General features: G+C 42.3%; 1 protein-coding gene across 4 annotated transcripts in view; it reads right to left on the bottom strand.

Annotated features, from left to right (window-relative positions):
* LOC141575165 (uncharacterized) overlaps window positions 1-24,471 on the bottom strand; it is a 188,570-nt gene that overhangs the window by 10,238 nt on the left and 153,861 nt on the right. For 3 of the 4 annotated variants that reach the window (XM_074353797.1, XM_074353799.1, XM_074353800.1), the window contains 6 exons: window positions 17,204-17,389; window positions 14,498-14,722; window positions 8,162-8,361; window positions 7,738-7,861; window positions 5,767-5,927; window positions 2,218-2,313 (listed from right to left, as the gene is read on the bottom strand). The gene's annotated coding sequence lies outside the window, so the exon portion shown is untranslated. Of the gene's footprint in view, window positions 1-2,217; window positions 2,314-5,766; window positions 5,928-7,737; window positions 7,862-8,161; window positions 8,362-8,461; window positions 8,544-9,117; window positions 9,302-11,294; window positions 11,467-14,497; window positions 14,723-17,203; window positions 17,390-24,471 lie in introns of all 4 variants that reach the window. The other variant, XM_074353798.1, reaches the window with a different exon arrangement.

Genomic DNA, 24,471 nt, shown 5'->3' with positions numbered 1-24,471 from the left:
TAACGACTAAACAGCTTAGAATGTATAAAAGCATTTAAGTGTGCTGTATGTTTACATATTTATTTACTTTCAGCCTCCTGCTAAAAGAGAAATTAAACAATTTTTTTAAACACACCTTAACAACCATAACAACAAAAAGGCAAAATTGAGAGTGAAGAGAAATTGGAGATTCAATACTTAAATGAAACCAGGGGGAGGTAAAGTCATAAATATGGATTCCCTGGAGTCAGGGCAAGTGTTAAAGTCCGACTAGAAATTCAGCTGTCAGATTCTTGGCAGCTAAAGCAAAAAGAAAAGATCATAGGGGGGTGGTAGAGCGTGTGCTTAGCGTGCACGGGGTCCCGGTTTCAAGCCCCAGGGCCTCCACTAACAGATAAATACACCTAATTACCTACCCCCCCAAAAGAGTCCGAAAGAAAAGAAAAAGAGAAATTTCTTTCCAAAAAAACCTGATATTAAATTTGGATTAAACACTTAAAAAAAAAAAGAAATATAGAAAAGATGAGTGACACTGTGAAGGAAAAGCCCAGCTGGGCTAACGAGCTAAGTCACAAATCTAAGTGTGATAAGTGTCGGTTTACTGATCTAAGTATTGCTGGGCTAACTCGTAAATCTGAAGTTTAGTGTCAGTTTACTGGGCTAATAAGCTAACTCGTAAATCCAAGGTCAACAATTGTCAGTAACGTGATCTGTTCCAAATTCATAAGCTTCAGTGTACTGATTCCTTGCTTTTTGTTGTTTGAGCCTTATTGGCTAATAGCCCCTTACTTGTAATTAACCCTATAGAACCTCATGTGCAGGTCTTGGAGGTGCTCAAAGCTTCGGAACAGGAGCCCCTCTGAGCCCGCCAGCATAAAAAATCTCAGTGCTTTTTTCTTGGCTGGCCTGTTCTTTCTGTAACAACACAAGCGATAATGCCCTTGAGATAAATCTGTGATGGCTGCTGGCAGGTCCCCATGTCTCACGTGGCAAAATCTGAAACATCCTTCTCACCACTCAGAGTCATCATAAGCCCACTCCACACTTCACGCTGTTAAATGCAGGGGCACAGGCAGGGCCCGGCCTTTGCTCTCTCTGTGTCATCACAGTGAGACAGGATGGAAGGGGCAGAGCACAGCCATTCAAGGAAGGCCACAGCAATTAACATCAAAATGGTGAAGGATTCAACCCCCAGTAGGCCTTGAGGTTCAGGATGAAGAGATTTAACTTCTAGCAGAGCTTGAGCTTCATTATAAAACCATTGTAATAGTAACATGGTGAATATCATGCCCCAAGGTACCATGGCAGTCCCAAGGCTAGCCACAAAATGTCAAAGGGTGGGAAATGGCCAACTCCCCGGGAATCCCAGCCCCTTGCCTTTAGGCTGGTTCTTCTACATATTAGCAAATGAAACCACCAAGCCCAAGAAAACGAGCAACACAGCGCCACCTCGCGGTCACCCCTCTCTCTCCCTCTTCGGAGAAAGACCACACTCTGTGGAGTGTGTACCTACTTTTAATCTGAGCACCCAAACCCCACACCTCGTGGCCTTTCTGTTGCCTTTCAATGTGTCTCTGTGAATAAATCTACCTTTTCTCAACACTGGCTTGCTCTTGAATACTTTACTGCACGAAGCCAAGGAACAAAATCTGGTGGGACACATCCCAGGGGCTCAACCAAAGCCTGGGACACAGCCCTTCTCATGCCTCACGTTTTTTTCCTTGTATCAACAGGACTGGGTTGTGAAGGGAGCTCTGAGGCCCCAGCTAAGGGACAGAAGCCGCCCCCAGGGCTCGAATTGGCGGGCAGCCTCTTCCCCAGCAGGGGCCTTGGGGTCTGCCCGGTTCTCTGTGTTTCTCTGTTGTGCTGACTCCCCAGCCACAGAGCGTTCTCCCTAGGCCTGTCCCCACAAAACCCTTCTCTCCAAAATACAAGCACATCATGTCACAATCCTCTTGTTCAACCAGGAAATGCTTAACCCACTTTTTCCCTCCACAGTAAAGTACCTAACTGTCCTCCCTCCCATCACAACACTTCTTTCTTTGTGAGAACTCTGCACTCCCCACACACCACCCTGAACGCAGGTGCCTTGCTGGCTGGGAACGAGATGTTTCAGTCTCACACAGCCTGCATCCTTTCACTTTCCCCTTGTTACCATAAAAAAGCCTTTCCTGAGTCACCCACAAATCTGATTCCGAACTTCATAAAGTGCTGAGGTTGCAGTCACTGTGTGCATACCTCCCAGGTTTTGACTAAATTTCCTTCACGAGATCTTCATTAAGGAGCTGCATCAAGAAGTCGAAAGAGGATATTCTTACTTCTGAGAGGAGGAGCCTGCAAGAAATTTAAATGGCTTTCAAGACAGAGTTAACCAGGGACAGAGAGGTCACGGGGCCTAGTCAACAATGTCATGAGGCAAAATGTTCTTCAAAGACTCAGAGTGGCTTCTGAACGTAGAGTCGGCAGGGAGGAGGTGACACGCAGTGAGTGGGGTGAGTGACACAGGGTACGCTCCCCCAGCTGGGGAAGAATTGGATTTTGTTCTAGTTTTCCAAACAATTTCTTAATACCTTTTTCTCCTATTGTCACATACCATTTCCTATGAATTAAGAATATCAATGTCAGTCATTTGGGCCACTTGGGAGAGGCAACATGATGCCATTCACAGGGCTGGGACATGACAGCCACACCAGTCTAGGTTGAAAGACCAGTGGGGGTATTTCCATGGTGATCACGGGTATGCAGCAAACTCCCCAGCTTCAATGACCTCATCTCAAAGGTGGGGTAATAAAACTACCAAGAAAAGTGCGTGATGATTATGGAAGACATCTGTTTACTAGGTAAGTGCCCATGACACTGCAGCTTAATGGGGAATGAGTATGATTAACAAGGCCCTGTCTACCTGGCCACACGCTCCCTGCCTTCCTGCCTTGGTGCAGCAGCAGAGTTTGTTTAGCTGAGATGAACGCCCCCAGAGCAGCCCCGACGGGAAAGCTCGCAGCTCTGCATTGTGAGGCGTGTTCCTTTCCTTCTCAGTGCTGATCACAGTTTGCTGTCATCTGTTTTTATGTTTATCCCTTTTGTAACTTCCTCTCCTCCGGAGTTTTGCTCAAGCAGTGCAGGGCCAGGTGTGTCTTGCGGCCTGCCCGATATTCTGGGCTGGGAAACAGCCGACCACACATCTGGCTCTGGTGCTGAACGGAGAGGGAAGAAGGCCCTGGGGCTCATGCTGAACTGAGGCCCATGCACCCAAAATTATGGTCTGACTTTGGGCAAATTACACAGTCTTCTTTACCCTGAGATTCCTCATCTGTCCATGAAAATAACTGCCCATGGCACACAGAGTTACCAAGATTAAAGGAAATCACCAAATTCACAACATATTCAAGGGGCTACCAGTGCATTCTCAACAGACAAATGCTGCCTTTACGGCTCTGACACACGCCAAGCGGGGCGGCCACACACAGTGAACACTGCTAAGTGCTTCATGTGTGCTACAATACTCTTTAGAACTTACAACAATCCCAGGAAGAAACGAATATTATCATGCCCATTTCACAGATTCACCAACAGGTTAAGAGAGGTTACATTCTAGTCCAAGGCCGTATGGTGAGGAAATGGTTATTTAAACAGGAATGTGGGCCCAGGCTTAGGCTCCATCTCTCTCCCATCCACCTGACCACTTGCCTATGAATTCCACCTGTCCAATACACATGTTTGCAGCCGGCCAGCTCTTAAATGCAATGTTTGCCACCATTTGTCAATGTTGGTTAATTACCATAAACTGTTCTCAGAAACCACAACAGAAAAGAAACGTGGACTTAAGCAAATCTGCATTGCGTTCTCCTGTAATGTGCAGTCACCCTTCACTACACCACCAAATCCAAATGTATGCTTCCTCCATGTTTATGTTTGCACACGGCTTATTAAAGAAGAATGTACCTGCAGTAATTCCATCTCGGTTGCTTTCCAAGGTTGCAGATTATCCATAATCCGTCCGTGAATGAAAATACTACAATGTGAATGAAAATACTGCAACCATGTCAGTAAACAAAGAATGCTGAAACCAAGTCATCAGCGGCTGCTGCCACCCCCCAGCGAGTGCATGCCTGCAGCCCAGCCTCTCAGCCACTCACAGTGGTGCCCTCTGAGTGGATTCAGAGTAAGAAAGGACAGGATACTGGCCCTAGATACCTAGGTACCCGCCAAAGGGATGAATTCAATGACACAAATGTTTGCTTCCTCCCATACATAGAAAAGCACTAAATACTTGATCTTGAGATATCTGGTTTTCTTTAGATAACAAGCAATATTTTATTGTTCCAACTACCTGGTCTTTCTTGTAAAACTTCTATATATCCTAGCTCTTCCCCTACCTCTTGGGAGCAGTCCCTCAGAGTGATCTGAGAGGTTGCCATCCCGGCTCGTGTCCTCCAGCCAAATAAAACATAACTCTTAACATTTAGGCTGAACGTTTATTTCAATGAAGTCCCAGAATAGACAGAACTCATCAATTCTGTAATGGAACACACTGGATCAGGAAATAAAAGCGTGTTTTAGTCTGGAAAATCTACGGTTTCCTCTTTCTTCCTGTCATTATACAATCCCACCAGAACTCATTAATTTGCTGTCTGCTCATCTGGCAACCAAGCTCAGAGAAGAGTCAACTCAGCAGAGTGCTCTACTCGGGAGAACACCCCGCAGCAGCACTGCAGGCTACCTGTCCTCCCTCACGCTCTGCTGACACTTGGTGTCCTCCGTGACGACCAGGACAACAGAGCTGTTCACAACAGCTGTGAAGTCCCACACGTTAAATAAATCATTTTATTTTATACGATATTTTACGTATATACCCATCTCTGAAAACAGCTTTGCTAGAAGCCCAAATCTTCAGCATCAATCTGCAAAGGCAAATCCGGTCCGCAAGAGAAAACTAGACTTAAGAGGAAGCTAAGGCATCCAAAGTACTCTCAACAACCTAAGGCCTCCAAAGTCCCCTGCAGGACCTTCAACCAAACTGCCTGCAGGCCTGCAGCTGCAGGCCACAACATGTCTGCTTTTAAAGCAACCCCTTCCTGCCCTCGGGCACTACAACGTCACTCTAGGCCCTCCCATCTCAGGATAAGAGCAGCCGCTGCAGAACCTCACAGGGCAGAACTGACAGGACTGGACAAAGAGGATCAGAGCTAAACAAAGCCTTCTGATGACACGAGCTTGTCACTCTGTCACTTTACATATGAAGATATATATAGAGAGAGGTGAGGTGATCTTGCTCAAAGTCACACAGCTAATAAGTGGCAAAGTCTATAACTCTGCTCCTCCCTCCGGCATGACGCCCCAGCTGGGACGCCCACAGGGTTCTCTCCTGCCTGCCGGACCAGTCCTTTACTGTCACTCATAAAACACCACAGGGTGTGACCCTAGCCTACATTTTCAGCATCTTTTCCCTGCAGTCTCTCAGGAACAAGGCGGTTCGGGCCATTGTATGACTTCTGGCTCCCAGAAGCCTCCGTGCTCAGGCTGGTCTTGCCTGTGCATCCAGTACCCTGCTCAGAGGCTCTTCCTCCCCTGCAGGAACACGTTCCCACTCTCCGCATGACACCCCCTCAGGGAAGCCCTCCTCTCGCCCTCAGCTCAGCAGGTGTCCCAGGCCACATCCCGAGCTGCACCATTAAGACTGCGGGTGCCCAGGTTTGGTAGTCAGACCAGCAGCCTCAGAGCCAGGGTTTATGCCCGGGTCACCCTGCAAACCTACTGCCCGCCATACAGACCCAGCCAGCAGGTCACCTGAAAGTCGCAGCAAGTGTCCCATCCAATCCCGAAGTCTCTTCATTTGCCAGCACCGCTGATGACTGGTCTCCAAACTTTGGTCAGTTTTGCACAAAACAGCAGCTTCCACTGTGAAGCAGGGGGTTTTCTCTTCTGCTCCCCATCCTTACTGGAAACGTCTAGGGAAATTAAAAGGCCTTTTCTCAACCCTTTTCTGATGACACCCACCCACCCACAATACTCACATGCTCAAGAGCTTTGGCTCAACCTGATTTTGTTTCCCTTACGCTAAGGGGCTCAAAACACTGCGGGATTCTTTCACTTTTGAGGGTATTTTTACTCAGTTTATCGGCTTTAATCTGTTTTTGTCTCTCTCTTCAATATCCCTAGAAATTGCCGCTTCTTATTCCCTTCAGCAGCCTCCCTCCCAACATCTAGTCTAGGAAATCAGCTGTGATGATGGGCCCGGGGGCAGTCACAGAAGTTGCAACTAAGGCACAGAGAGGTGACATAATTTGCCCGAGAAGATCAGCTTCAAGCCCCAACACTGTGTGTAACTTCCCTCTGTTTAACTCTTATGCTAAGCAAGCGAACTTTTTGTAGATTATGGTTATAAACAGATGAGGTATGAAAATACATACAAGGACACACATCAACTCTAAGATGTTCATTAACTCCACTATTTTTTTCTATTTATTTTATTTCTATTAAAAAAAATTAAGAACCTCTGCAGTCAATATAGCAAAATGTTACTGGGCTTTAAATACAGAATATAGAGGTTTTAAGTGTGTCATTACTCATCCTTATTTGTATGTTCACAAGACAAACTGATTTGAAAGTCTCTCTCCCCTCCCCCTACTCACTACTGGCTCTCACCTGAGCTCCCAAACCACACATCTAACAGCCTTTCACTTTACCCACAGCTGAACTCATCAGTTATCCCCCCAGAACTCCCTCTACAGATTTCCCTCCTCAGCACAGCAGGACCATCATTTACCTCATTAATCAACCCAGAAACCTGTTCCTTACTCTATCCTACCTTCACAGACATCATTCATCCTTTCCTTTTTACCATCTAAACATGCATTCAATCTGTTCGCTTTTACCCGCTGACCATCCCACCGCTCAAGTGGAAGCCACCAACACTGCCCACCTGGACTCACGAGTCTCCCAAGTGGCCCCAAAGCCACTCTCCCCTACTTGAGACAAATGGGATTGTGTCACTCCCACGCTTTTAGGACTGTTTTCAAACCCACTGTTCTTAGAAGAATCTCCAAGTTCTTCACCTGATGAATGTCTTTGCCATCAAATTGTCAGCTCAGGGAGGGGAGGACACGCCCTCTCCCCTAGGACCTGCCCTCTCCCAGAGCATCAGCTTGGGAGGACCTGCTGAGCTACACCAGCCTGTATTCTAACCCTGGTCTTGAGTTCTTAGCAAACTGCTTCAACTATCCATACAAATCCAAGGTAGATTAGAAAGATTTTAGATGTTGAGCTAGACTATTGATTTGGGGATTTTGCACTAGCAACCTGCAAGTACATGTTCTAATGATTCTGTCTTCTTAAAACCACACCCAGATTTAAGTAGTATTTGTGGAATGTCTTCGGAGTAAAAGGGACTGTACTTTTACAGACTTTATGTTTTATACCATGAACAACCCGGACAGGGTCACAAATGGAACCGCCTCACAAGTGACAGAAGACAGGTGACAGGCATATAGCAACAGGTCACAAAGATGGCAAGAGCAAAGTTGTTTCTCCAACCCCACAAAAAATTTTTGAAAGAACTGAAAACTCTGAATTTTGAAAGTAAAATACTATCATATAAAGAAATAAAATAATCCTCTTCATCAGTGTTTCAAGATCTGACTCCAGAATTTTTAGCATGCCATATTGAATCCTAGCACAGAAAAATCAGATGGACTAGTGGTGAGTAAGTTCCAGGAAAACTACAGTAATTCCTCCACTTGTAAAAGGACATAAACTCACCTGTCGAAGATGAATGTAAACCCAATTCTGGAGAAATTCGGAAGCTCCCAGGCTCTGCTTCTGGATGGCAAGGACACGGACAGCTTTGAAGCATGCTTCTAACTCAGTCACCAGCATTCTTACACTGCAGGGGGAAACGGAGGCCCTCAGTCAAGAGCAGAGGTGTTCCTGTCGTGTCTCGCAGGCCGTGCCTCGGGGACTCAGTGCCCTGCAGCAGCCCGGCCCCAGGCGAGGACACGCAGCATGGCCCACCCAAGCAGCAGGTACACTGGGCTTGAGAAAGCCCATCCCCGATGGGGGCAAGAGTGGCTGGTGGGTTTGAGTGAACATAATTGCCCATAGAAATATACCTGCATTCATTCAAGTGATACAAGCAACAGTAGCAGGCTATTTAACAAAATTTCAACTGTCAGTGGAAATTTACCATTCCTTTCTGCTTGTCCCCTGCACTCTGAGACAGGCTTAGGCTCTCTCACACCGGCAGCTCTGATGCAATAGTTGTGAAGTCGTTTTACTTTGCTGCAAGTGTCCTCGCTCCCGGTGTGGCTATGACTGTCGTCTCTTAACACAGTCAGATGTCTTACTGGATCTCTCCCTGCGTTCCTTGCTCCTGCTTCTCAGATCCTAAGATAAAGGGCAAGTGAAGACACATGACCAGAAAAGGCACCGTGGACTTGAACTAAGTCCTCAGTGATCCCCTAGGTGAGTGCTGCACACCCCTTACCTTCGATTCTCAAGGTTCTGACCAGGGTGACATCCAGACAGGAGAGCGTCCTGGGCCAATTAAAAGCTGTGTGACTTGGGCCCTGGGACAGGTGCAGGAGCTGGTTCCAGAGGCGTGCCCCTCCCCACCTCTGCTCCCCTCTCTTCCATGGACCCACTGCCAAGCCCCCAGGTTCCCTGATATTCTGTCCTTCTCTTGTAATCTAATCCAAGCCCTTTTCCTCTTCCTTTATTCCCTAATTATCACCAGCTGAAGTGGTTTTTCAGTCACAGTATCTGAATAAATTTCCGGCAGTTGAAAAAGAGGTCTCCAGAGGTCAATGCCCATATGCTGGTTCCTGAAGACAGCCCCTGGTTATGGGGTCCCTCACCAACACCCACGGGGCATCAGACATGTTGCAGAGTCGACCACCCCAACAAGAGTTTGCTGTGACCCCAATGCCCGCACAGCATCCCTGCTCTCATAAATATATTTGACCCACTTATCCGTTACTAAGAAGCAAAATTAAAAAAATTGCTCATGTTTCTTACTAAAATTATTTATGAGGTGGAAAAAGAAATTGTAATAGAAAAGAATAAATTTGACTGCATGTTAGATCTGTTCCTTTGGCTTTAAACCTTTGCTGTTTTCTAGGCTCAGACTTGGTAGCTCTGTACCTTTTGTAAAAGATAGTTGCCTTTAGCCTGAAATATCCAGGAGAGCCTATTCTCCGGGCTCTGATCTTTCACGATGTTAACTCTTCTGCACTTACATAGAGATGGCAAGTTGCAAAATAGAGAATCAACTTTGATTTTTTTTGGAGGTTTTAGAGGGGCACCATGATTTGACCCACGTGGACAGCTGCAAGAACAAAGAAGTCCAAGGAGAAACAATTCGTACCGCAAGAAGTTTGCAACAACCAACCACATCCCCGCCCCTTTTTAGTATAAAAGCGGACTGATTCCTGACTTGGGGGAGACGGTTCTCCAGCATGTCATTCTGCCATCTTCTGGGTCTGCCAGCTTTTCAAATACGTTAGTATTCCTTGCTCCAACACCTCAATCTCCCAATTTATTGGCCTGTCATGCAGCAAGCAGTACGAGTTTCGACTTGGTAACAAGATGACTGCATTGGAGGTAGTATGTCTCCACTCTTTCCTCGTTTCCAATATGTAACATGCACATCATTTATGATCTAGTGCAAATAATTCATCAAAGACTACCACAAAAAGAAACTACACTCACCTAGCTATCAACACTGAAGTCACAACCTATCAATTTTATATGCTGTTTAACAACACAAATAAAAAACCTAAAATAGGGAATTGATTCCACAGAAATAAAATTATTTCTACTCCTTCAAAACCTTTTTTCTTTTCTATTTTATTTTGTTTTGCATATTGAAAAGAAAATAAAAGACAAATCATTTTATTTCACGTATTTTGTTATAGCTACATAATTTAATTACTACAAAGAGATTTAAATTGCAATAAAAAATTGTTCATATATTGTACAAATATATATGCACAATCAATGTGGATAAGGAAAGGAATGGACATTTACTAAAAATCCACTGCACATCCAGTCTTTTACAAGCATATCCTGGAATATAAGCTCTATGATCCAGGGGTCCCCCACCTGCATTCTCACTGCTGAGTCCCTTAGTAATCTTCTACCAAGGCACCAGCATAGAACCACGCGATCAGTATTTTCGGTATAAATGAGGGAATTAGCTCATTCAATTCTAAAACAAAAACCCTAAAGTAAATACTGAACTTATTTACAGATAAAGAAAATTGGGCACAAACAACTACAGTTTCTTCCCCAAGTTCACAAAGCTAATAACTGGTAAAGGCAAGATTTGAACTCGTCTGTCTGATTCTAAAAACTAAGGTGGAAATCCCTTATGACTGGGGAGGGTCCAGCAGCACAGCCTATCACCCTATCTTTGTTCAGATCTAGCCTTAGACATCCTGAGACAGCACCCCATTCCTATGGAACTTGAGGGCAAATGATAACAATAAGGATTTTATATCCAGTAGTTTCTTAGGTATCATTTATATAAACTGTCAGCAGGACAGCAGAAAAACTCTGGGAAATATGAGTGGGTCCAGACCTTTTTGCTGATTAGAAACTCAGTCTATCAGGACAGAGTGACCTTCCCATGAGAGGCCACACGGACCTAAACTAAAGGCAGCTGAGCAATGAAAACTAGCAAGACCCTGGAACTCAAGCAAGAAGGATCCCTGCCATCTCTCACCCTGTTGCCTCTTCATCCACGTGGACACGAAGACAGAAGACCTAGGTTCTTGTCCAAGTTACACTATCATGAATTCTCACCCATAAAAAGTTACGACTCTATGCTGTCCTAAGTCCTTTCCAACTCAAATATGTTGACACCAATATCTCAGCAGAATGTCTATGTCTCCACATCCTCTCTTCTATAAGGAGAATAGTTCTATGGCCACAAAGCAGAAATCCAATTAAAAACACCTTGCACTAAGCAAGGTGAATGTCTGCGTAAGAGACTTTGCTCTCACGCTCAGTGAATGAAAACTCAGAAAAATTGGTCCTTCTCCCTCAGCAAGTGGGAGGTAGGCTGATTGTGTGGGTGGGTGGGTGTGCGTGTGTGTGTGTAAATCAAATACAATGACGTCTGGGATCTGTACAGATTTTTTTAAGTTACTGTCATTTCATGAGGATGAGACACCCTTTAAAGTAATTTGAATCTAGTGTTCTGAGAGAGTCTCAGGATCTTTTGGTGGAGGAGGGGAAAGGAAAGGAGGAAAGAAGTAAATGAAGCAAAGGAGTAAGAATACTGCAAGTGAAAGGCAAGACATTAATTTTGTTCCTACTTGCATCACAAACAAATTACGGACTGGCTTTTCCCCGATGTCCTGTCGAGCACTGAATTGCAGATGAAGAGGTGACAGCCCATTTCTCACTGAGCTTGTGACTGTACGTGGCATCTTATAGAAACAAATCATTTATCCTGATCAAACACTCTAGCAGCAGGCCGTAATTCTCCTATTTTGAGAGACAAGAAAATAGGAGTTCAAAGTGGGTAGATAACTTGACAAAAGTCAGAGGACCAGTAAACAAGAGAGGATGAATTCAAACTCAGATCTGAATGCAGAGTCTGATCTTCCCACTCCCAGGACTGGAAAATCCTTAACACACACACTCCCCAGCTCCCCTGCAGTGTTCCTGGCACCAAGCATTTCCCATGGTGATGGACTCCAGTTCTCACAGACACAGTGCTCTGTGCAGCCAATGACCTTGATCAGACCTTGATCATCTACCTGCCATGCCCACCAGGCTTCACCATAAAGGTAGGAAAGCTGGCTTTCAAGTGCAAACAAAGCCACCCCTGGTCTAACGTGGGCTCTTCTGGGGCTTCTCCAGCCTAAATGCAGCCATAAAAGTGCTCAGAGTTTGTACATGAGCCACACTACCTCTCTCCATCTGTCTCCACACCTATACTTCTTAGCTATGACCATTTTGATAATATTGGAAACAAATTTTTAAAAACACAAAAGAAAGGATCCTCGAACAATTACTTAATACTTACAATTTTAAATGATTTTTTACAAAGTGAGTATTTACAAACCGAATCTGCCTTCCTAGGTGTCAGTTTAAACAGTTAAAAAATATAATAGCAAAAAATTCTCACTTACAAAATTAACAAAAACATCGACAATAATCTGGAATAAACTCACAATTAATGCCCATGTTGTACATGGAGAAAACTACAGGACTGTACTGAGGGGTAAATAAGAGGTGTGAATGTAGAGACATCAACATATTGCACGGAGGAAAACAGTTTTGTAAATATGGAAGTTCTCCTAAAAATAATTCAAAACTTAATAAAAATCCCATGAATACTCTTATCTGATTTTTTTTTAAATTGAACAATATATTTTAGAATTCTTCAGGAATAATAAAGTCATAATAATAGCCAAGAAAGTTTGGGATGGAAGAAAAGAACAAAAAAAAATCGCAATGTCAGATAATAATTAATTTTTACAATATTTAAGATATAGCGCTGGAGTAAGAAAGTAAGATTGACAGAAATAAAGCATGAGCTCAAAAAGAGACTCTAGTGTACATAAGTATTTTATACATGTGGGATTTCAAATCAAAGTGCAAAGTATGAATTCAATAATTGTCCTGGGACAATCAGAGAATCACCTGGAAAGAACAAATTCTATTCCTGTCATAATGACCACAAAAATAATTACAGATAGTGATGTAAATATTAAAATACTAATAACAGCAAATACAACTCTTTGCTCACATTAATTCAACTTCTCCTTACTATAACAAGTACTATTATCATCTCCATCTTTGACATTAAATAAACCTACATAAGAGATTTATACCATTATAAGAAAGTATTTCTAAGAATAATAACAAAGATAAAACACAAAAGGAAGACATTTACTATCTTAAGAATATTTTGAGCCACAACAAAAATAAACCTACTGAACAAAATGAAACGAAAGAAATGACAAGGAAAAACTCTGTGATAGATGTTGATGAAGACAAGGGATTAATGTTCATAACATACAAAGAGCTGTCACAAAGCAAAAAGAAGCTTCCTCACTTAAATTTGTGCAAAGGACAAAATGGATCATTCACTTTTCAAAAGTCAGATGGCTAATCAGTGAAAAATGCTCAATACCTCACTGGTCATCAAATGCAAACTAAAACAATGAAAAAGCACTTTTGATCATCTTATTGGTAAATATTTTTAAAAGATATTGTAGCTAGTGTCCATCTGTGGGAGAAAAAACTGTGAGCGACCTTTTTGGAGGATGACATGTCAATGGATATGTAAACTCTGAAAAACGTGTGTACACACTGATTCAACCCCACTTCTAGGAATCGTTTCGTTTAGAAAAAAACTCAGTTCAAATAGATGTACTGTTTACACTGGTGGGAAGAAAAGCTGAAGTGAAATCATATCCAGCAATAGAGAATTGGTTACATAAGTAATTCTACATTTTTCATTCCACATTGGAGAAGGAATTTCTAGTCACTTGAAAGTAGCCTGTGATGAACGTAAATGTCACATCCAGGGACTAAATTTCCAGAAGACTTAACTAAAGGCATGCTCATACAAGATCACTGGAATGTCTGTTAAAGAAAGATGCCAGTCAAACATCCTTTCTGACAGTGGAAAATGGAGAAAAGTTAAGTGTCCACCATCAAGACAATAATGCGGTAAATCACGGTGAGCTGTGGGCACTGAGGGGGCCAGCGTTTCCCCGTGGCCCAGGGCCTTGTCCACAGCACTCTCCCACCAATGGTGTCCTTGCACAAGAGACCACACCTGCACATCAGGAGACCCCTCCACTCTATCTGAAAGGACCGGGTGAGTCTGGAGTGGGAGGACGTCTATGATATACCCCTGAGTGAATAAAGCGAGCTGCAGAAAACATATAGTATGGCCTTATTTTTCAAAAAAGCATATATACACACATATACATAGATTTCTCATATGTATGTATGTATGTATGGGTATATATATATGTCATAGGCATAAAGGTCATGAAATATATACACCACATTGGCAACAGCTTTTACACTCAGGAAATAAGGGGAAGGGAGGTAGGGCTCTTTCGGTACCACCACAGGTCTCTTTTCAGTATTTCAGTTAAGTACACTTGGAATTTAAAAGTTTATTTAAGCCCGAAGTAAAATGGAAGATGCCTCCACAAGACATAATGCTATACTGGTCATTAAAAATCATGCCAGTGGAGATAGAATATTGTAGAAAAACATGTAATAAGCCGAATGGAAAATGGAGGTCTCCACACAGTAAACAGGCACAGAGTGCTCACTGATTTTTATGACAGAGCTGATACTCACTGATGAAAATAACAGAAAGTAGATGTTAAAGTGTTAATTATTATTTCTGACTAGTGGGACCTGGATAGCCGTTTTTGTCCCTTTCTTCAGACTTATTGCATTAAATATACATTATTTTTCATCTGAAAAAAGCATTTTTAGATGTGTAGTACCACACATTGGAGAATAATACACGAGTACTTACAGAAACAAATAACTAGGAGACACTGCAGCAGCGCCACACAATGTAGAACGGGCGATCCTGATTAACACCGTGCAGTTACATAAGGACACACAAAGTGAGGGCACCTGCTGTAAAAGGGCGTGGCCCCCTTCTATTTGTCGCCTGTGTCTTCAGGGCTGAGTCAGTTCTGAGCATGGCCAGTGTCAGTGTTGGTGTCTGGATGGATGCCACTGGATGTGAGGGCACCTGCAAGCCGAGAGGAATAACAGAAATCATCCTCTGCCTTTTCTGTCTTGTTTCTTTGTTACTTTAAATGAGAGGCATAAATAAGATAAACTGTGTATCTTCCCTACTGAAATTTCAGTAATGAAACCGTTTTCAAAGGTTTTCAAAGTGTTCACAACTTATATTCTGCCTATAACCGTCTTTTCATCAAAGCTTCATATTTATTAAATGTTAATTAACTCAGTTAATTAACTCCCTGTTGAAACCTTCTACTATAGAGCATGAAATGCACTATGTGAAAGTACCACGCCTGCAGTGACTAGCTTGGCTGTCTTGACGGCAGTGCAGTCAGCCCCCAACATCCCGTGGCTCTGAGCTCCTGATGCTGCTAAGAGAGCACGCTGCCGCCTCAGATGGAGAGAAAGTGTGAAAGCATTTCCTGAAATCTACAGCACTGACAAAACATAACGGACAAATCCCAGGCTACTTTGAAGCTGTCATTTTCGGTTTCTGGCCAACCCCAGTCAATGAGCAGAACCACCTCATTCCCGAGCAATGGCACTCACTTGGTAAGGAGTTCTGGAGAAATTTCCAGGTATAGAATGTAACCAACTATATGTAGAACTCTGACAAAAGAAACAATGCAATACCCTGATTTTGGAAGACACTCAGAATATTCTCCTAAGCCTTTGTAGCTGGAAAGGTTGGGCTTCTCCTGAGCCACTTATTTATTTCACAGCCAGTGAGCATCTCCCACAAACCCTGTTAACCTGTGTCTGCTGGGAGCCTCAGGCAAACTCTTGCTGTCGATCTTATAAGTCACAGGGCAGAGGTGTGTGTCTCACGGCTGCAACCCTCAAACAGGCTCGCCTCCTAGCCTCAGAGTTTGAACTTGGCCCCATTTTCTAACCTGTTTATTTGGTATCTGTTCTTCTGTAAGCTGCCTGAAATGCTTTTTGGAACAAGTCAGAAGAATGAGTGGGTAGATAAATGGACAGATGGGCAGGTGAGAGATGGGCAGACCGAAAGAGAGACTCCAAGAAAAGGGGAACAAATAAAATTTCCTGTGCAAAACCCTCTTCTAGTCAGGGAAGGAAACCACCACGGAGAAGAGTGAAGAGGCAGGTAGGTTAGGACTGTTTCCTGGATTCCATGAAAAGTCACACCAAGAGATGAGAGGGTAGAACTATAAATAATAAAAGGAAAAAAGCACACATGCTTGAAAAATATATCTACAATATGTACTTTCTAAAGAATAGATTCAAATCAGCAGGGCCCAATACCACAATTCTTGGGTATTTACAGAAATGAGAATCCCATCTCCAAACCACAAGGCATCCCTTTGGAGCACTGCGAGTCTACACGGGGCAGTCATAAAGCCATCACCGCAAAATTTATGCTATCCTGCACTTACGAGGAACGAGCAGTTGTGCACGCGTGACAGTTACAACCCACAGCACCTCTACGGGGGAGGGAAGCCTAGCGAGCCCCATCTCTGCAGGACAGAAAACCAGTCCTGGAGAGCCTAAGCCTACATACCAGTTCTCCATCTCACAGGACTGGTCACTCCAGAGCAGGACTTGAACTCGAACACACGTCTATAAGCACGATATTATCATGCTTTGTGTGATTTTTGTGTGTATAATACATTTGTTTCTGGCATGAAAGGATATTTAATAAATAATTGATTGCCTTGTCTATCTCATTAGCTCACAATCAATCTTTATACTGTTGAATTGTACTCTTTTCCTCTGGAGAACAGAACGGAAAGAGCAGGGGTCAGAATGAGGTGGAGCTCCATTCTTTATCTGGTATCTCATCTCATCCAAGTCCCCAACCAGGGAGAAGGAGCCAATGTTCTCTTCATCTTTTAAAGAGAGAGTTCCACTGATGATGACTTACTCAACCCAAAAACCAAGGCTGGGGGAAGGGCACATGTAGCAACCAGAGCAGTATCAGATGTAGGAAAGTGAAAAGAGCTCACGGGAGGGCTCAGGGGGTCAGCCTGATTTAATTTCAATCGATAAAAGATACCACACTGTAAAAACACTAGCATGCAATAGATTTGTTCTTTCTTGACAAGTTTCCACAGCCCACATGTAACATTATCGTGAACCAGTGAAAGGAAGCGTCTACAGATAGGGAAAAATCAATGCCACAGGCAGGCTGAAACACAGGCTGGAGTTTAGGAAGAGAAAGGGCATAGTTAAGAATTGGGGAAAGGCTGGAGGAAAAAATCACAAGGACTCTCAAGCATCATCCTACAATCATATAATCATTCATTCAAGAGAGAGTTACTGAGGTCCTATTTTGTGCAAGATTGTACACAAGGCAAAGCAAGAGCACAGCGACCATGTTGGCAGCAACGGGAGGGGCTAAAATACACTTCTGATCCCGGAACCTTGCACACTTGTCCTCAGTATAAAGGCAAAGAAAAAAAGTAAAATAATATTCTGTAAACTCAAAGCATTGCTGAAAAAAATTTAAAGAAGTCCTAAATACCTGGACAGACACTCCACGTACATTCCTGGATCAGAAGACAGTGCTCTTGGAATGGCAGTGCTCCCCAGAATGATCCGTATATTCTACGTGGTCTCGATCACAATCCCAGCGGGCTCCTCTGCAAAAACTGTTTAGCTGCTGTTATAATTCATATGGGAATTCGAGGGTCTCAGTAACCAAAACGATCTTGAAAAAGAAGAACAACATGAGAGGACTTGTAATTCTCAATTTGAAATTTTACAACTGTATCTCTAGGTGAGATTAGAGGCCATTTTTAAGTTATTACTGTGTTTATCCTTATTTTCTAAATTCTCTAGAATGAATATAATTGTTATAATAAGGAAAATAAAAAGTAAGGTATCTTTTAAAACATGCACACCGATTCATTCATTGGAAAAAATGTATTTTAACTATAAAGTGGTAAACAAATATCTAGTGAAAAAGGACTACTTAAAAACAAGAGTGCATTTACATTTTTAAGAAATTGAAAACTGAAAAGCACAAACACATCAAGTTTCCAGGGAGACAAATACAACATATTAACACTTATTTTCAAAAATTCTAATTGAACAATGAAAACTCAAGAAATGGAAAATCGCGATTGACAGCCAACTGCAAACACATGGAGAGCAAAGGCCTAGAAATCACAGTTCCTTTAACTCTGCTACTAACTCAGTAGGGGAGGAAATTCCTCACTGAGGAGACAGTGGAATCCCATGCATAAGACAGGATACACAGTAGAAACTGCGCTAGAATCGGGGGTGACTTTCTTAGAATAATTCTAAAGTTAGAATATTGCTGAAAAACTATAAATACACTGACAGAAAGATTAAAACACACAGTCATATATATTATATAGAAACATATGAAGTCTGCTCCCATGTTACATAGAAATACAAACATATTTGTTCATTTATGGGCACTGATTACTTTTTCCCAGGTAGAATATTTCAACTAAAACAAATAATCAATAATACACACCTCTTGTCAAAACTAGTTGATAAGTTACTCTGCTATGTAATCATAATATGCCTAAGATAGATCTAAAATAAGTGAAAAAGATCTTTGTATGGTTTCTTGCACTCTTCTCAACATTCCAAACTTAATTTTAAAATAGATCTGAGCAGTATTTCTATATTATCTATTCCCTCGTGAAATGACCAATACAGTCTGTTGTCAAATTTCTGTCCTTACAATGATTCACGAACACCGTATCCTCACAAAACTGCTGGACAGCAAGGCGCTATCCAGACACTGTGACCAAACAAACGAAACACAAGGAAGACAGTGACCCTATTCTGGAGGGCTTACCGTCTGCGTCAACACCGGGGTTTTTATTTGATTGGTTTGATTGGGTAGCAAAATAAAATCAATCAATTATTTTCCTCTCTGAGCATTCTGTAAGTCATGACTCTTTTCAGTGTCATGAGCAGGAAAGACTTAAGCATGACTTGATTAGGTCAAATAGCAACAATCATCACCGGAGAGTGAGTAATAAAGAAGTTAACTGATAGCAATTCTTCTGCCTACATGAGACCTAAAATAAACCTACACTGATATCCGAAAGGAAAATGAGGAGATGAGGTTCCCAATGAGAAAACAAACAAACAAGAAACCAAAAAAGGAAAGACTTTTTCATTAACGATTCCAGGCAGTAGTGGAGCATGGTGGTGAAGAGCACAGATGCTTGGGGACAATCATGAGGCTCTGAACTCCCACAGCACTGGGTAGCTTTGACACTCATAAGTCAGTGAAATTTTCTGCATCTCAGCCTCCTATCCATAGACTGGGTATAACAACAGCACCCGTCTCCTAGGACGGTCCTAAAAATTAAGATATTTTATATGTAAATTTTAAATAAAATACCTCAGATTTTAAATATTGCCCCAAAAGCACAAGGAAAAAAGAAAACAGAGATAAATTTGAGTTCATTAAATTTAAAACTTCGCTTCAAAGGACACCATCCAGAAAGTGAAAAGAACAACACTCAGGAGAAAATATTTTCAAATAATTTATCTGATTAGGAATTTGTATCTCCAAATAAAAAAGAGCTCCTACAATTCAACAAAAAAGACAACTAAATTAAAAAATGAATAAAGGATCCGAAATGGTATTTTTCAAGGAAAATATACAAATGGCCAATAAGCACAATGAAACGATGTTCAAAATCATTAGCTGTAAGGGAAATCATGTCAAAACTACTAGGAGAAACCGCTTCACACTCACTACATTAGGTTATAATTAAAAAAAGAATAAAAAGAACTAATGAGGACACACAGGAATCAGAGATAGCAGCCCTTGCTGGTGAGATGTAACGCTGCGTGGCTACTTTGGAAAACAGCCTGGCAGGACCTCAGAGAGTTGAACAGTTGGTTTCTGAATGACCCAGCAATTCTGCTCTGTGGGCACACACGTAAGAGAACTGAAAACAAATGTCCACATAAAAACTACAGGAATGTTCACGGTGCCATTATTCATCACAGCCAAAAAGAAGAAACAACCAAAATGCCTATCACCTGATGAATGCGTAAACAGAGGGGCCCAGCCATACAGTGGAATATTATTCAGTAATAGCAAAGCATGGAGTACTGACCCAGGCAACAACGTGGACAAACATTGAAAACGTTACTCAGTGTGAAAGGAGTTAGTCAAAATAGACGGTTCCATTTACATGAATTGACTCGATTTACATGAAATGTCCAGCACAGGCAAATCCACAGAGGGAGAAGAGTGGCTCCCTGGGGCTGGGGGAGGATGGGGAAGATGGGAATGAGTGCTTATGCATATGGGGTTTCCTGTTAGGAGGATGAAAATATTCTAAGATTGACTGGGATGCACAATTCTTGGCATAGAGTAAAAACCGGTGTAAATATTAATGGGTGAATTGTATTAAAACTGTTAAGAACAAAAGCACCTCGGGCCAGTACCTTCCCATAGTAGATGCAAATTGCTAACTTTTATTACAGGAAGAAGAAACTGCCCTCAGCATGAAAGCAGGAGATCAGCAAATGTGAGTTAACCGAAATTGGACAAGAGCAGTTCACTTGAAACAGTTGCTGAGTGTATACGAAATATTCAGAATGAAGAAAATCAGTTTGACATCAAGATGAAGCATTCTGCTTCAAATGCCGATCAAGGATTCGGCAAGCCCACCTGCTAGAAATAACCAGAGAAGAAACCTGGTTCTTAAACCAAGCACCACATCCAACAAGGAAATGGTGGTGAGGAAAGCAGTCAGCCAAAAAACTGGAACAGTTTGCTACAAATAATTCCTCCACTGAAATTTCAAAAATAAAATGAAAGTGATGCAATGCTGCGCTGCCCTCACGTGAATGGGCTTCCTCCGGTGCTCGACAGTTTTGTAACCCCGAATGAGAGACTCAGGAGAATCAGCATGGCTCCTGGGAGTCCCCAGGTGACTGCCCACCAGCACGCTGACCACCATCACATCTGCCAGGGTTGAATTGCAGAGAAGAGACCAACTTCTGAAAGGCACAGGAAATGTTGGCAAGGGAAAAAATGGCTGCAGTCAGTCCTGGGACAGAGGCCCTGACAGCAGAGGCCAGAAGGCTGCAGGTGAACTGGAGTGGCACTCGGGAAGGAAGGGACCACAAGGGAGCAGATCTCAATTCTCTTCTCTCTCTCCCTTGGGTAGGAGAGATAAAGCCTGCATCATTCTCACCTGGAACTGTGGGTTATGGCTGGCAGAAGTCGTACCGACACGGAATGATTATTCAAGACTCTGTGGGAAAAGTCCAGAAAAAGAGAAGGAGTAGGGAGCCAACTCCACGAGCCTCTCAAATTCTCCTATATTTACTGTGTATAACGAAAGGAAAAAGTCATTAACTGTTGTGTGATAGTAAGTAGGAACTTGAGGAAAGACGGGAGGAGACAGAGATTGTAGAAACCACAATGAGTACAAAGGCTTAGTGTATCTTTAGGGAAGTCATGGGGTGAGGGGAATAAGATACATTCTTTAGATATGTGAATTACAAAGCAGACCACGAGACCAGCCAGGTCCTTGTTTTGGGGATAATAGACTATCTAAAAGCACACAAGCCCAGCTTGTATAGCTGAGGACCTGGGTCCTTGCTTTGAAATGAGCAGAGTGCTATCTAAAGCATCAACTATGCAAGCAAATCATTGTCTCTGCTTTTTAAGGCAAGGAGACAGGAGTGAGGATGCACAGGCTCCTGCTTGCAAAGCAGTTACTAAGCACACATTTTTCTTCTGAACATTGACAGGCGCCTGGGGTCTGTTACAATTTGTTAACCTAATCTTGGGCTCCCACATGTAACCATTATGGAACCATTATGGAGGACACCCTAGGATAACAAATCCTAGCCCTGGGTCTTTTCCTGCCACCTTCAGACACTCTAGCATGATCTAGACACATCCCTGACTAACGATCCCACAGAATCACCCAGACTCTTAACTCCTGGCGCTTGAAACTTAATTTTAGCTCTACACAACTTAACAAAGAAAAGTTTCAGAAATAGAAGATATTACATTCTTTTATATCTCATCATATGAACTAATTTTTCTGATTGCTCTAAGCTGATTCTAATTGGCAAAGCACCTAATTCTGCAGGTGAATTCAGTACTTTCCATTGGGCATAACTTGCCAGTTTGGGCTCGCTAAATTCTATTGGTCAAATACTGATACACTTGATTGATTTCATTGTTCATCAGTTTCAGCCAGGAGGAGAGGGAGTGTCATTCTGTTCCTCAGCCCACCCTCAACACTTTTCTCATCAGCAACTCAGGTCTCCTGAAAATAAAACAAAGAATTTGTTTCCCTTCTACGCTTTCCACAAACCCAACAGGAAACATCAGCCTGGAGAAAGAATTCAACAAAAATGTTCAAACAAAAATCTATAAAACCTGAAGCAACTCCATCTCCGAATCATGATACACAATGACATGAAAGTAAGTGTGTCAAGCACAAAGCATGCGTGAGCCTGACCACCTCATTTCTATTCTTCAAAGGAAGGAAGGTTTTCATATTTTTTATTATCACTCTTTCTCATTGCTTCTGATTAAGCCAAAAATTAGTTTATGAAATAATTAAGCACTGCAATAACAGATTTTTGTTGTATCAATTATAGAAGGCATTCGGAGGGGATAGGAAAACCCACCTTTGTAAAAAATGTAAAATTTCTTCCCCTGTTAAAAACACGTATACAAAATGCAACAGAGAATTCAAATTCTTGCGGAGAGGAGCAAAAGCCACAGAATCAAAGCAAAGTCATTACTATGAGTCAATTCAAAATTCACTAGACAAGTATGCTCAAAGCATTCAAAGAATTTTAAAGGCACACTGCAAACCATTCACTTAATGATCTGCAGGCTAGAGGAAGAATTTCCCTCTTTAACAGACAACAGAAATCAAAAGGGTGCCCCTCCAAAGACGAAAGATCAATCAGGTTTTTAACAGTTCTTATAAATCAGCATGTTCTAAAGAACAAAATTCAGAAATTTTAAACATTCATTCAAACCACAATGAAACAAGCACTTAAAAAAAAGAAAAAAACCCCAAAGAAACTAAGCACATTGATCATGCACTTGGATCAATGAGAACGTCTTTTACCCTTCGAAGAACAGGCTATAGCCTTTTACTTGAAAATTAACACTACTTTAAAGATAACTCCTAAAACGGATTTCATCATTCATGTTGCCTTGAAAACTCTGAGGCACTTGTATCTGATCAGAAAAGCAATTCTAGTAATAGTATGTTACAATTCAGCACCAGTTTGCTTTAGAAGAAAAAAGAAAAGCTACTGTTCCTCAAATCCTGCACAGAGTGTGAAGTGCCTCCCGGCCTCTTTCTCCTCCCGTTTTCTAAGCTCATGCTCCCCAACCCTTCTGAAACAAGTATGACAACCTCTTATTTCCAATATGCCAAATGACAAAAGAATATCAATTTATTTGTGTAAATATATGCCTACATCTTGAACTGGAGGAGGAAGGTATCAGAGGGCTACATGGAACTTATTTCTACCTTCCTGAAATCACACACAAACACGTTCACACAGACACAAACACATACACACTGAATTACTGAGCACTTCACAAGCTTAGGAATTCCAACTTCTAGAAGATAACTTTGCAGTAAGTTTAAAATACAAAACTGTCAAGTTCTGAAAGACTTGATCATCTGCTAAATCATCCAAATATCAACGAGACCCAATTTGCCTTCTCTGTAGAATGTAATTTCCCATGATGTCAAAGCAGACCCTAAGAATTACTGGATCCAAGACTCGTGTTTATCACTAGCTATTATCGTTTTTAAACAAGTAAACAGATTCAGAAAAGTATGTCCCAACATTTATTCTTATTGAAATAGCATATGTATTCAATTGTCTATACAGAAAATAGGTCCCATGATGGTGTTTAAGAGCTATTTTGTGTATTGCAATATTTATTTTTAATTGAAGACAAGGAGGGTGGGTATTACTCAGTTGTAGAGCACTTGCTTACCATGCACAATGTGCTGGCTTCAATCCCCAGTAATCCCCCCCCAAAAAGTGCTTATTTAAAAATAAGAAAAAAGTTATAAAAAAATGCAGACTAAAAACCACTGCAATGTAGAAGCCAGAACTATAAAAAAAACATGTGTTTCTATCAAATACTGACTATATGTCAAACACAGGGACAACCACAAATCACCCCTGACAACCATCACGTGTGGTTCTCAGCAACCATTCTAAGTAGACACGGATGAGAAGCCCAGCACTGCGGATGAGGAGACGGAGCTCGGAGGAGCCGGGGACGCTGACCGTCCTACTCCCCGTGACACCACGTCAGGCCAGGACAAGTGCTGACAGAGCTGCAGTGAGGGGACATGCAGCTGCGTGGAAACTTCGGGAGCTGGGAGTCCCAGAAAACACGAAAAATTGTTCAGTGAAAAACCAGCTCAAATATATTACACTGTGTCACATTCTTTAAACAGGGAACATGACTGAGACCTTTTTGATGCCTCCGTGTCCTTTATGCCATCATCAGTTATTTGCCCTCACAGCATGACCAGTGATGATCTGGACCCCTTATGAAGTGCACTCAGATGGCAGAGCTTTTAAAGCTGTTTTATGAAGTTTGTAAGACTCTGTCTATTCCTCACACAGGCGGTCATCCATCACTTCTCACTGGTGTGGACGTACCATCTAAAATCACTCCTTTCTGCTTTTTAAAATCCCTTCATCTAATCCAGACTTTTCAACAGCAAAGAATCAGCTCAACCACAGACAGTGAACAGCTTTTCACCAAAT

The sequence above is a fragment of the Camelus bactrianus genome, chromosome 26, assembly GCF_048773025.1.
Source record: "Camelus bactrianus isolate YW-2024 breed Bactrian camel chromosome 26, ASM4877302v1, whole genome shotgun sequence".
Classification (NCBI taxonomy): domain Eukaryota; kingdom Metazoa; phylum Chordata; class Mammalia; order Artiodactyla; family Camelidae; genus Camelus; species Camelus bactrianus.
Note: the sequence above shows the minus strand (reverse complement) of the source record. Positions and strands in the feature narration are given on the sequence as shown.